The following is an 11,478-nucleotide window of genomic DNA, read 5'->3' on the forward strand; positions in this document are numbered from 1 at the left end:
TTGCCTATATATATATATATAAAGGAAGTTGGGGATATCAGTAGAATTCCTACAGACATTTAAAATATACTAAGGAAATATTATAAACACATTTATGCCAATAAATATGATAGCTTAGATGAAATGGACAAATTACAAAATACAACATACTAAAACTGACTCAAGAAGAAATAAAAAATCTGAATGGCCATATATCTTTTAAGGAAATAGAAATTGTAATTAAAAATCTTCTAACAAAGAAAATTCCAAGCCTAGAGATTTCACTGAGGAATTCTAGCAAACATTTAAAGAAGATATCTTATACAAATTCTTCCAGAAAGTAGAAAAGAACACTTTTCAACTGATTTTATGAGGACAGCTTTGTTCTAATAACAGAACCATCAAAGATTTTGTTAGAAAATAAAATAATAATATAGCTCATAAACATAGACACAAAATCTTCAACTAAACATTAGCAAATTATATCCAGGAATATATAGAAAGGATAATACATTATAACTAAGTGGAATTTATCTCAAAAATTCAAGGTTGTGGGCGCGGCCAGTTTGCTCAGTAGTTAGAGCGCAGTGCTCATAACACCAAGGTCACGGGTTGGATTCCCACATGGGCCAGTGAGCTCCGCCCTCCACAACTAGATTGAAAACAAGGACTTGACATGGAATGCTGATGAGTCCTTGAGAAACACACTGTTCCCCAATATTCCCCAATAAAAATTAAAAAAGAAAAATCAAGGTTGACTAAACATTTGAAAATTAGTTAATGTAATCTACCACATTTACAAAATACATGGGAAAAATTATTATGATTTCAAAAGTTGCAGAAAAAAATATTGAAAAAAATCATAACAGATGTTGGTAGAATGTACGCGTGATATAATGTGTGAGAATAGCACTTTATCTGTATGATCTTCCTCTCCAAAACCCATAACCCTAGTCTAATTATGAGAAAACATCAGACACATCCACAAAATATCTGACCAGTACTCCTCAAAACTGTCAGTCATAAAAAACAAAGTAAGTCTCAGAAACTGTCATAGCCAAGAAGAGACGAAGAAGACAAGGTGACTTAATGTATATAGCATCCTGGATAAAATGCTAGAACGGTAAAAGGACACTAGGCAAAAATGAAGCAAATCTAAGTAAAGTATGGACTTCAGTTGATAATAATGTGTCGATATTGGCTCATTAATTGTGACAAATCCATGACACTAATATAAGACATTAATAATAGGGGAAATTGGATGTGTGATATACAGGAAGTCTGTATTATCTATGCAATTTTCTGTAAATCTAAAACTCTTCTCAAATAGAGTTTTACAAAGAGTTGTACCTCGATATTCATATCAGCTTTACTCATAATAACAAAGATTGAAAACACAAAGTTCCATTTGTTATCAACAAAATTGAATCAACAAACAAATGGATAAACAAATTATGGCATATTCGTATACAATAGCATGGTATTCAACAATAAAAATGACCAAACTACTGACACATAAAACATGGAGAATAGAAAGTGATATTTGAAAAGATATATAAGAAGTCCCCAGAACCTTCTCACAGAAGGCTTGACACCGAATGTCAAGCAGGAACTTTATCTCAGTATCTATTGTTTCCCTCTCCTATCCTAGGGTGTCAACCATGGACAGGGGTACAAAATAAGGCCCCTTCTCAGACCCTCACCACCACCAACAATGAACTTTTTTCCCTTCCTGAGTTGCTTCCTCAATGTTCTAGCTCAGACACTTTTAGTTCCCCTGTGTGGAACAGAAGCAAACTTACTCTATTAACTATTTTTCCAAACTTATTATTGAAATGCAAACTCAGCTTTAAAGCTCTAAAGCCAAAAACAAAAAAGATTTATTTTGATTCTCTTTGCATGTCAGCTGCAACAACCCAATAGAGAGAGCTGAGAATGCTGAGGTCTAGTTTGAGATAAGTTTAGACTAAAAGGGGAGGAGACTTCAGGGGGGGAAATATGTCAGTTGCTGTTTTAAAATATTAACCCACCCATTTACTCCTTGGAATAAAATGTTTCTTTTAACAAGAGTTTACGAAATAAATGTTCTATGTTAGAGGGGAAATGAATCTTCCTTAATGCTTTCCATTTTATGGCCAGACATCAGTGGGATATCCCTGGTTAGCACTCTTTGGGTCCCTTTATGATGCTGTCAGCACTTTTCATTAGCTACGTTTACTTCTTTTTCCCATAAGAAATGCTATGGCTCTGGAAACATTCTCAATGGGCAGCCTCATACTAATATAAAGAGACAACAATGAGGTGTTGTTAATTGCTTCCTGTAAACATCCCGCTGACCCCCAATATGTCAGACTTCTTGGGCATCCTGTAAGCCCCTGATGGGAAAGAACGGTGATGATATTTCAGATAGTCCTCATTAAAAATATAGAAATTATTCTAGAACCAAAACAATCCAACACCTGAAACTAATTTTCTTGACATATTCATGGGCTTTAATGACAGCTTCATTAATTGAATGGAGTCACATGGGGGCAAAACTCATGTTTTCCTTAATGACCTGCCAGATGATGGTTTGCTTTTTTTTTTTTTTTTTTTGGTTACCTACTTTACTCTGAAAAATTTCAGAGGAAGGTAAAAGAAAGGACTATTTCTGAGTGTCATATCACAAGTAGGCTTGATCAAGAGGCCTCCTGGGGCCTTGAGGGTGAGTCGACACGTGAAAATGATGAGGTGGGCCTGCCAGGGTAGGCAGCAATATGATGTCATCATTAGGAGCCTTGCTACTCAAAGTGACGTTCGTTCACTGACCAGTAGCATCACTGAGAAGCTGATTAGAAATGCAGCATCTCAGGCCCCACCCCAGTTCGACTAAATAGGAATTCACATTCAACGGGATCCCTGGTCGATTCTCAGGCACATTAGAGTTTGAGAAGCAGTTGTTGGGAGCACAGGATTTGGAATCCAATGGACTTAAGTGGGAATTCCAACGTATTTAGCCTGTCTCAGCCTCATTTTGTTCATCTGTAAAATAGATGTAACGCTATCTACCTCATGAAGTTGTGAGGATTAAACAAAATAAGCAATTAACATCATGCCAGGTACGTAATATATGTGGAATAATTGGTAGGTAATGGGACCACTGTGGCTTCTCCTGTCCATTCCAAGTTGGAGAGGAAGTATTTTTGAAATCAGAACTGAGTTCAGATACAAATTTTACAACTTAATAGCTATGTGATGATCTTGGTCATGTTACCTAACTTTCTCAGCCTCAAATTCTGTCTGTAAAATGGGTACGATTTAAATGTCAGTTAGAGCCTCCCAAATCTTAAGATACAGACCAATTACACAGCCTAGAGACGTCCTAAAACTTCCCAAGATTTCTGCTAACAAAGGGCTTACCCCTCAGACTCTTGAGCTGCATCTCAAGAACAGAGGCTGTCCTTGCTCCTCTCCAAGTGTCTCCTGGTACAAAGTTCAAACCCTTGAACAGTTTCCACAAGAAATCCACTTGCTCTAGATGTTTCATGAGTTGAGTAGGATTTTCTAAAGATTTGGAGTATAGGCCACAAGAAACAAAATCATGCCACATATGGCATGGCCTTCTGCCGTCTCCTGGCTCTTTCCTTTCTTCCCTCTTATTTCCCCTCATCACAGCACCCCCCAGGAATAAGAAAAGGCCTCCCCTTGTCACCCAGAAGAAAGCTTAGCTTCAGCAAATGTAGTGGAAAAAACAGTGAACATGAAGTGAGAAGGTGTGTTCTCACTCCAGTGCCATGATTACTATTTACTCTCTCTGGACCTCCATTTTCTTATCCATAAAATACAACAAGAGTTCTTCAGTCACAGGGATGGCATGAGAACTAAAAGGGATCTCCTATTTGAAAAGATTTATGTAGTGCCTGGCACATGGTGGGTTGCTGGTTATCAAGCCATTGTTTCATGGCTCCAATTGTCTCCTCCCCATTCTCCTTTCTGAGGCTGGGGCTGAGCCTCGGCAAATGGCATTTTTCCTTTGCCAGCTGGCTCCTTGTTAGGCTCTGCCTATCAGGGATGTCACGGGGAACTTGAAGGTTGGAGGAGGGGACGGAGGCTTTCTCCTTTGTTTGCTTTCTGTTCCTGTCAGCGTTGCCCCAGCAACATTCTTCACCTTGGCAGCAGCTGCTAGTTCCCGCAGTGCAGGTGGTTCTAGTCTGCCGTCCTTCCACACTCTTAGAACCAGCCTCACTAAGCCCTCCAGAAACACAGCACCAGCCACCGGCACCTCCTCCCCCGAGGTCAGAGTCCCAGCTCCCAGGAGCCTCTTCTCCAGGCCCCTTCAAGCTTGAGCATGGGTTCCATTTGAGCCACACCTCCTCCCTAGAGGGCTGAGTCCCAGCTCTTTAGGCCCTTTCTCCAAGCTTCTAAATTTTAGTAATAATAACGTCTTTCCTCTGTTCGCCCATCCCTAAGGGAGGCAGCTGCTTCCTGCAGCTACTACCTTTGTGATACCTTGTTATCCCCCTTTTGCCTGTTCAGTTCTCTTCTATTTGGGAAACAGTTCTCTTTACATTAAAATCTCTCTACTGATGTAATGGCATGGTTTCTGACTTCTGACAGGATCCTCTCTGATCCGGAAAGTATGTAAGAGATACTAGTTTCCTTCCAAAAATAAAATAAAATAAAATATACCTTCTAAATGCAAGTTTTGACACCAATAAGGAGATTCACAGGAACACGCCGATGGCTTTGAAAACAATTTCCCAAGAAAAATTTCGAAGCTATTTTGGGCTCCGACAGCCTTATTGGAATAGAACAGTAATCCTGAGCATTTGCAACAAAGGATCAAACATGTTTCTAGTGAAAGAAAGGCAGAGTTAGACATCACTCGCGTGGCAGAAGTGGCGCACGGCTAAAGAGATGCCACCTGTGTAGACACCAGTGTAGGCAAGGATATGAGGGAGGAAATGGGAGAGAGGGAGGCACCGCATGAACCAGGGCGTCACATTTCCAGAGGTCAAAAAGTTCTCGAACAAAAGTTGAAATGAATGGGATCTTTCAAAACTTGGAAAGAGCAGTTTATTTAGTGGTGCTTAAAAAGTCCGAGTTGACCATGCCTTCATAAAAAGCTGTACTTTGAAAGTGCTGGCCATGACTTATATAGAAATTGAAATAAAGCTGACAATAGTTTTGCACAGATATTTAATTAGTAAAGTTAAACTGGAAGTCATAGCCCTCCATGGGGGCCATCTTGCTCCCAAATGGGCACCAACCTGTTGTTGGTGCAGTGTATATAAAGCAAGATAATAATAGTTTGAAAGAGTCAGTGTTATTCATATCTTTTGGTCCAGTCATTCCATTACTGAAAATTAATCCTAAGGCGTTAAGTCAAAAAATATTTTTAATCCATTTTTGCGAAGATATTTATTGAAGTGTTACATCTAGGAGTGAAAAATGACATCCGATAACTAGTAAATAAAAGGAGAATAATTAAAAATGTATTTATATTCACTTACTAAAATATTAAGTTATAACAATTGTGAAGATCACGTTAAAAAAAAAACACATGATTTTTGTGGTGTCATCCTAACTGGAATAAAATCAGGATATAAAATGGAGAGGAGACTACAGAAAAGAGTACAAGAAAGAAAGTTTAGTAATGTTACTCTTTGTTACCACAGGGATGCACGTACGACCGCTCTGAGAGTCTTATACAGAGACACAATGGGGCAAGTTAGACAGAATAGAGAAGCCGCACGTGAGCCTTCACTGTCCTGTAGATTCTGTATAGGATAAAACAGAGCTCTTGGTTCTAAAATGAACAACAATTTTAATAATCTTCTGGATTGTGTGTTTGACTAAAGAGAAGACAATTTTGTTACAGACTACAGTTCTTCCCTTCTATAATAAAGCATCAGAGTTTTAAGGCTACTGTGAGTTCTTTGTCTCCTTGGGACAGCAACGCAGGTGGTTTTGCTCCACAAGAAGAAGGAAGGAGAGAACATGAAGGGTAGAACCTGAGTCAGACATAAAAGGCATTTGTGAAAGATTCGGTAGATTTTAAATAGGGAAGGAAGTGATAGACCACTGAGTTAAACAGCTGATCAGGGAGAAAAACAAAAAACAAAAAACGCTGTAATAGTAGCCAACCAATTAAGTCTGGCCTCTGACCAAACGGATTTTGCCAAGGCTTGGTATTTGACTTTCCAGGGGCCTTGGCTTGGAGGACTGGCATTCTGTGAGCCTTAGAGACCCCCAGAGTTGTAAAAGCTATGAGGAGTTAGGCTGCCATATAAGGCACAGAAGGAGTTATTCCAAATAGAAGAAGGGATGAAGTAATGATTTCCAAATATAAAGATAGGTGCAATTTTCCTGGCGAAATCTGCTATTATTGCAGAAAATCTATGAGGATCAATTTGTTCACTGCGATTATCCATTGGCCTTTAATAGATGGAGAATAACCAGGGTTGGAGGTCCACATAGGAATAGGCTGGCTTTCTTTGTTGCTGAGGGATAAAGATGAAGAGATCCAACGGAGTGAGGGACCTGCCACCAAAAACACTCATTTGTTCAGCAAGTATTTGCTAAGCCCCTGTTGTACTTAAGGCCCACGTTCCATTAGGGGAGATAAAAATGGAGACAATTCCAGTTGAGGGTAACTGTTTTTTATAATCAAATTATCGTGGCTTCATTAGAAAAGAAAGGTGAATTTTTTAAGGAGAGTTTTCTGGGGAAGATTCCTAGAAGGGATGCCATCTGAACTGAGTTTTAAAAGAATAGACATTTTCCTTAGTCCGTGTGTTGGAAAGAACAGCGGGGAGTTGCGTGTAGCTGGAACGTTCAATATGAGGAGAGAAGGGCAGAAGATGATGACAGAGACGTGGACCTGGCTAAGGTCATGCAGGTTCTTAAAAGCAGAGTTAAGGAACTAGACTTTTTCCAGATGTTGAGAAATAGTGAATAGTTTTAAGCCCAGTAAAAAAAATGATTAGACTTGCATTTTAGAAAAACAAACAAACTCTATTGTCTGTTTGGGGGATGGAGTAGAGTGGGACGAGGCTAGAGGCAGAAAAAGGAAGCAGAGAACTCTTCTAGTAGTCCAGGCAAGAGACAATGAGCACATGAATTCGAGCAGTGGCCAAGCGAGGGAAACTTTGCCTTTCCCCCTTCCTCTCCTTGATGCAGGTGAGGCATTCCTTCCTCCCAGCTTTAGCAGTCACCCCCGGATCAGATGGCTGCCTGCCTGCTTTAGGCTTGCTGTCAGTGGTCTGGCCCTGGCTTAGGGGACGGATGCTGGCATGTGGAGGGGTCATGTGATAGGACCGAGAGACAAGCTTGGGAATCAGAAAAAAAGGAATTCAAATGCTAGTGTTACCATGTTATAGACTGAATTGCCTCCCCTCAGAATTCATATGTCAAAGTTGCTAACCGCCAATGTGACTCTATTTGGAAAAAAGATCTTTAGGGAGGTAATTACGGTTACATTAGGTCATAATGGTAGGGCCCTAATCTGATAGGACTGGTAACCTTATAAGAAGAGGAAGAGACACCAGAGATCTTTTGCGCTCCCCACACATGCAAAAAAAGAAAGGCCACGTAAGGACACAGGGAGAGGTGGCCATCTGCAAGCCAGGAAGAGAGGCCTCACCAGACACCAACCTGATGGCACCTCGCTCTTTGACTTCTGGCCTCTAGAACTGCAAGAAAATTAATTTCTGTTGTTTCAGCCGCTGTAGGGTGACAGAAGATGCCACTTCAAAATACGCCACCTTAGCATAAGGATTATTTTGAGCTGAAGGCAATTGGGAAGATGTAGCTACAATAAAAGATCTATCTGCTACCTGTATTTAACTAAAAATAGCACATAAATTTCCTCCCCTTTTTACCAGGAAGGACAAAAGTTAATCACTGGAGATACCTTTAGACCCTTCTCAGCCTGGAGATGGCATCAGAGGAAGCTGCATAATAAACTGCAAACTAGCCTTTATCTACCATTAGTTTCTCATATATTTGCCTTCTTACAATTTACCATCCCTAGAAAGTCAAGTTTCTTCTCCTTTGTCTTGTCACTTCTCTGAAAATGTATTGTTCCTTTACTAAAATGCTATATGAGCCCAAGTTCTAACCAATACTTTGAGTTACTCAGCTCTGAATGTGCCTGTGTGTAAGTCCAGTACACATGCTAAAAAACTTCTGCTTTTCTCTTGTTAATCTGCATTTTATTAGCCCAATTTATAGCCCCGTTAGAGAATTTAAGAGGGTAATGAGAAAAATTTTTTTCCTCCCCTACATCACCCAGCCTATACTGATTTGTTCTGACAGCCTGAGCTAATACACACCATTTTCAGCTAAGTCTCTTGAACAAATCATTTAAACTAACTGAGCCTCAGTTTCTTTATCTGTAAAATGAAACAGTAAAATAATAATAATTCCCACTTCAAAGGGCTCTTGTGAGCATCCAATAAGCTACACAGGTAGTAAATGGAGCTTATTTGAAAGTTCTTTATAAATTGTGCATGTAAAATATTAAATATTCCTACCATGAGTGCTGTGTACTAATAAAAGATTAAAATATTTTCAATCATAATATTAGTTTAATAATTATACTTAACTATAATATCTGTCTCTTGGATACATTTTGAATGCATCTAATTAGCCAATAATCAAAAGCTAATTGATCACAGATGTCTAAAGGGCTTTCAGTTCAAATTCAATAATGATAACCAGTGCCAATAAAACCATTTAGGGAATTTCTATGTTTTCATTAAAAAAACATCCACAGAGTTCCAAATATATGAAGTACCCCAAATATAGCCTATAAAAGAGACTTCATTGAAATGTTCAACATCTGTAGACACATTCGGGAAGAGAAGTCTTCAATATTCATTTTGTTTTACTAATATTTCTGTTACATGGAAATCAATTAATAAGTATGGACAGAAAGACAATCACATAGAAAGTATATTATACACACACACACACACACACACACATATATATATATATATATTAGGGTCTTAAGACTATTACTCAACTTTATTTCGTTATTGAAAATAGTAGCCTAAAAAGTAGCCTTATAGTCATTTTTTCCCTAATAGCCCCATGAAATTTTAATACTATAAGTATACTATATATCTCTTTATATGTGTGTCTGTGCTTTATACATAAAGTATATAAACAAGAACTAATTTTCATCCCCTTGGGGTGACATTGCCTCCATTGAGAATGCATGGCCTTACGATGATTCATAATAAAACATCTCACTGGTCTTCACAATAATGATTAAAAAAATGCATTCAATGTGAGAAATGAATCTATTTCTCAGAAAGATACCTGGACATAGAGAAAAATATGACTGGAGGGGCCCAGCTTGAAGCCAAACTGGGGTTACACTAAGAGCTAGAAATGACTAGAACTGGACGGGGGACTGTCTATGAGAACCTATTTTCATGAGGAGCCCAGGAGACTTCTGGGAAGGACTCTAACCTGAAGGGAAAGAACACAAGTTTGGTTCGGCAGCACATATACTAAAACTGAAATGATAAATATTCAAACAATTGAAAGAGAGAAATTACCAGCCAAGTATAATATATCCAGCAAACTTATCCCTTGGATATGAAGGAGGAATAAAGACCTTTCTAGATATGCAGAAGTTGAGGGAATTTATCACAAGTCCTGCATTATAGGAAACACTGAAGGAGGCTATTCAACCTGAAACAAAAAGACAAAAAGATACAAAACCATGAGCAAGATTACTAACAGACAGACAGAAGCAGGAAATGGCAACCCCTACACAGAATAGGGCACTATACACTTAAACATAATATAAAGGGTAAAGAAGATAAAAATATAAAAAAAGAAAAAGAGAAGAAGACAATTTGCTACTGCAATTCAGAAATCAACTCACAGCATAGAGATGATTTGTGACAACAAAAACACAAAAGGGGAGGGAATGAAAGTCTGAATTTACACAGGGGAATGGAGATAAGAAGCATACTGAAGAAAAAAGAACTACTGTATATATGAAACTTTCTTTTACTTAAACTTAATGGTAACCACACAAAAAAAATCCAGAACTGAGACACATAACATAAAAAAGAGGAAAAAATTATGCAATACCACCAAACTAAAATAACAACAAAAAGGCAAAGAAACAATGGAGACACTGAGCTACCAGAAAAACAAAAGATAGAATGATAGGAAAGCCTCATATGTCAATAATCACCCTAAATGTAAATGGATTGAACTCACCAATAAAAACCGCACAGAGTAGCAGATTGGATCAAAAAGCAAAACCCAACCATATGCTGCCTCCAAGAGACACATTTCAGCTATAAGGAAAAATACAGACTCAAAGTGAAAGGGTGGAAAACAATACTCCAAGCAAATGCCATCCAGAGAAAAACGGGTGTAGTCATACTTACATCTGACGAAACAGACTTCAGGACAAAAAAGATAACCTGACTCTAGTGTTCCCTCCTTGCATAGCGCACTTTTGGCTTCTCTCTGGAGCCTCATAGAGCCTAAGTCACTGGATTTTCTATTGACTTGAAGTCCTCCAGCCCATCCAAAAAGTTTCTCTTCTTTCAGGCCAGGATGAGACCCAGATGAATGCTGCCTAACTCTTTCCATGACTGTCAGACAGAGCCTTCAGATCAACAGGTTGTGGCATTTCAGGAGAAATCCAAAATGGCAGAGTAGATAAATACTATGCCTGCGTTCTTCTGTGAACACATTATTATAAAATTACAACTAAATTATATAACAATCAACCTGGTGAACCATCTGAAAGCTAGCTGAACAGAAGCCCTACAACTAAAAATTGTAAAGAAGAAGCCACATCGAGACTGGTAGGAGGAGCAGATACACAGAATGAACCCCATGCCTCATGTGGCGGTTGAGAATCAGGAGGGATATCTGGACCATCTCGGTTTCCCCTGGAGGAGTGAGAGACCCCAGCCCCCCACACCAGGCTCCCCAGCCCAGAGTACTGGTGCCAGGAAGAGGAGCCTTCACAACATCTGGCTGTGAAAAACAGTGGGGATTGCAACCATTTGGATGGACCAGAAGGCTTCAGGAAACCCCCACGTCCTCTTAAATGGCTCCACACACGGACTCACTGGTTCACAGACACTCACCTTGGGCTCCAGCGGAGGGACGGTGACTCTGGGTGGCCTCGGAGACCTATGGGAGGGGCAGACTGAGGTGTGTTGCTTCAGGGGGAGAACTGGAGGACAGTTGGCATTTTCCCTGTGAGGAGTCCACCTTTCGTTCAGCTGACAGGTGGATGCCATCTTTCCTGTGTTGAGCCCGCCCTCTCTGACCAAATTTAAATCTGATTGGCCAGGTGAGCTCCGCTGCTCTGCCCTGCTGACTCACTGGGACTCCACCCCACCTAACTCAAACACCACTGGAGGCACTTTCTCCAAGAGGAGCCAGCCCTGCCCGCATTGCACTCTTTCTTAGAAAACTGGCAGAGTCTGGCAGGCCCCAGACAGGTGGCAACTGCTCTGAGACTTTTGC

This window comes from Rhinolophus ferrumequinum, chromosome 11 (genome assembly GCF_004115265.2).
Source record: "Rhinolophus ferrumequinum isolate MPI-CBG mRhiFer1 chromosome 11, mRhiFer1_v1.p, whole genome shotgun sequence".
Lineage (NCBI taxonomy): Eukaryota > Metazoa > Chordata > Mammalia > Chiroptera > Rhinolophidae > Rhinolophus > Rhinolophus ferrumequinum.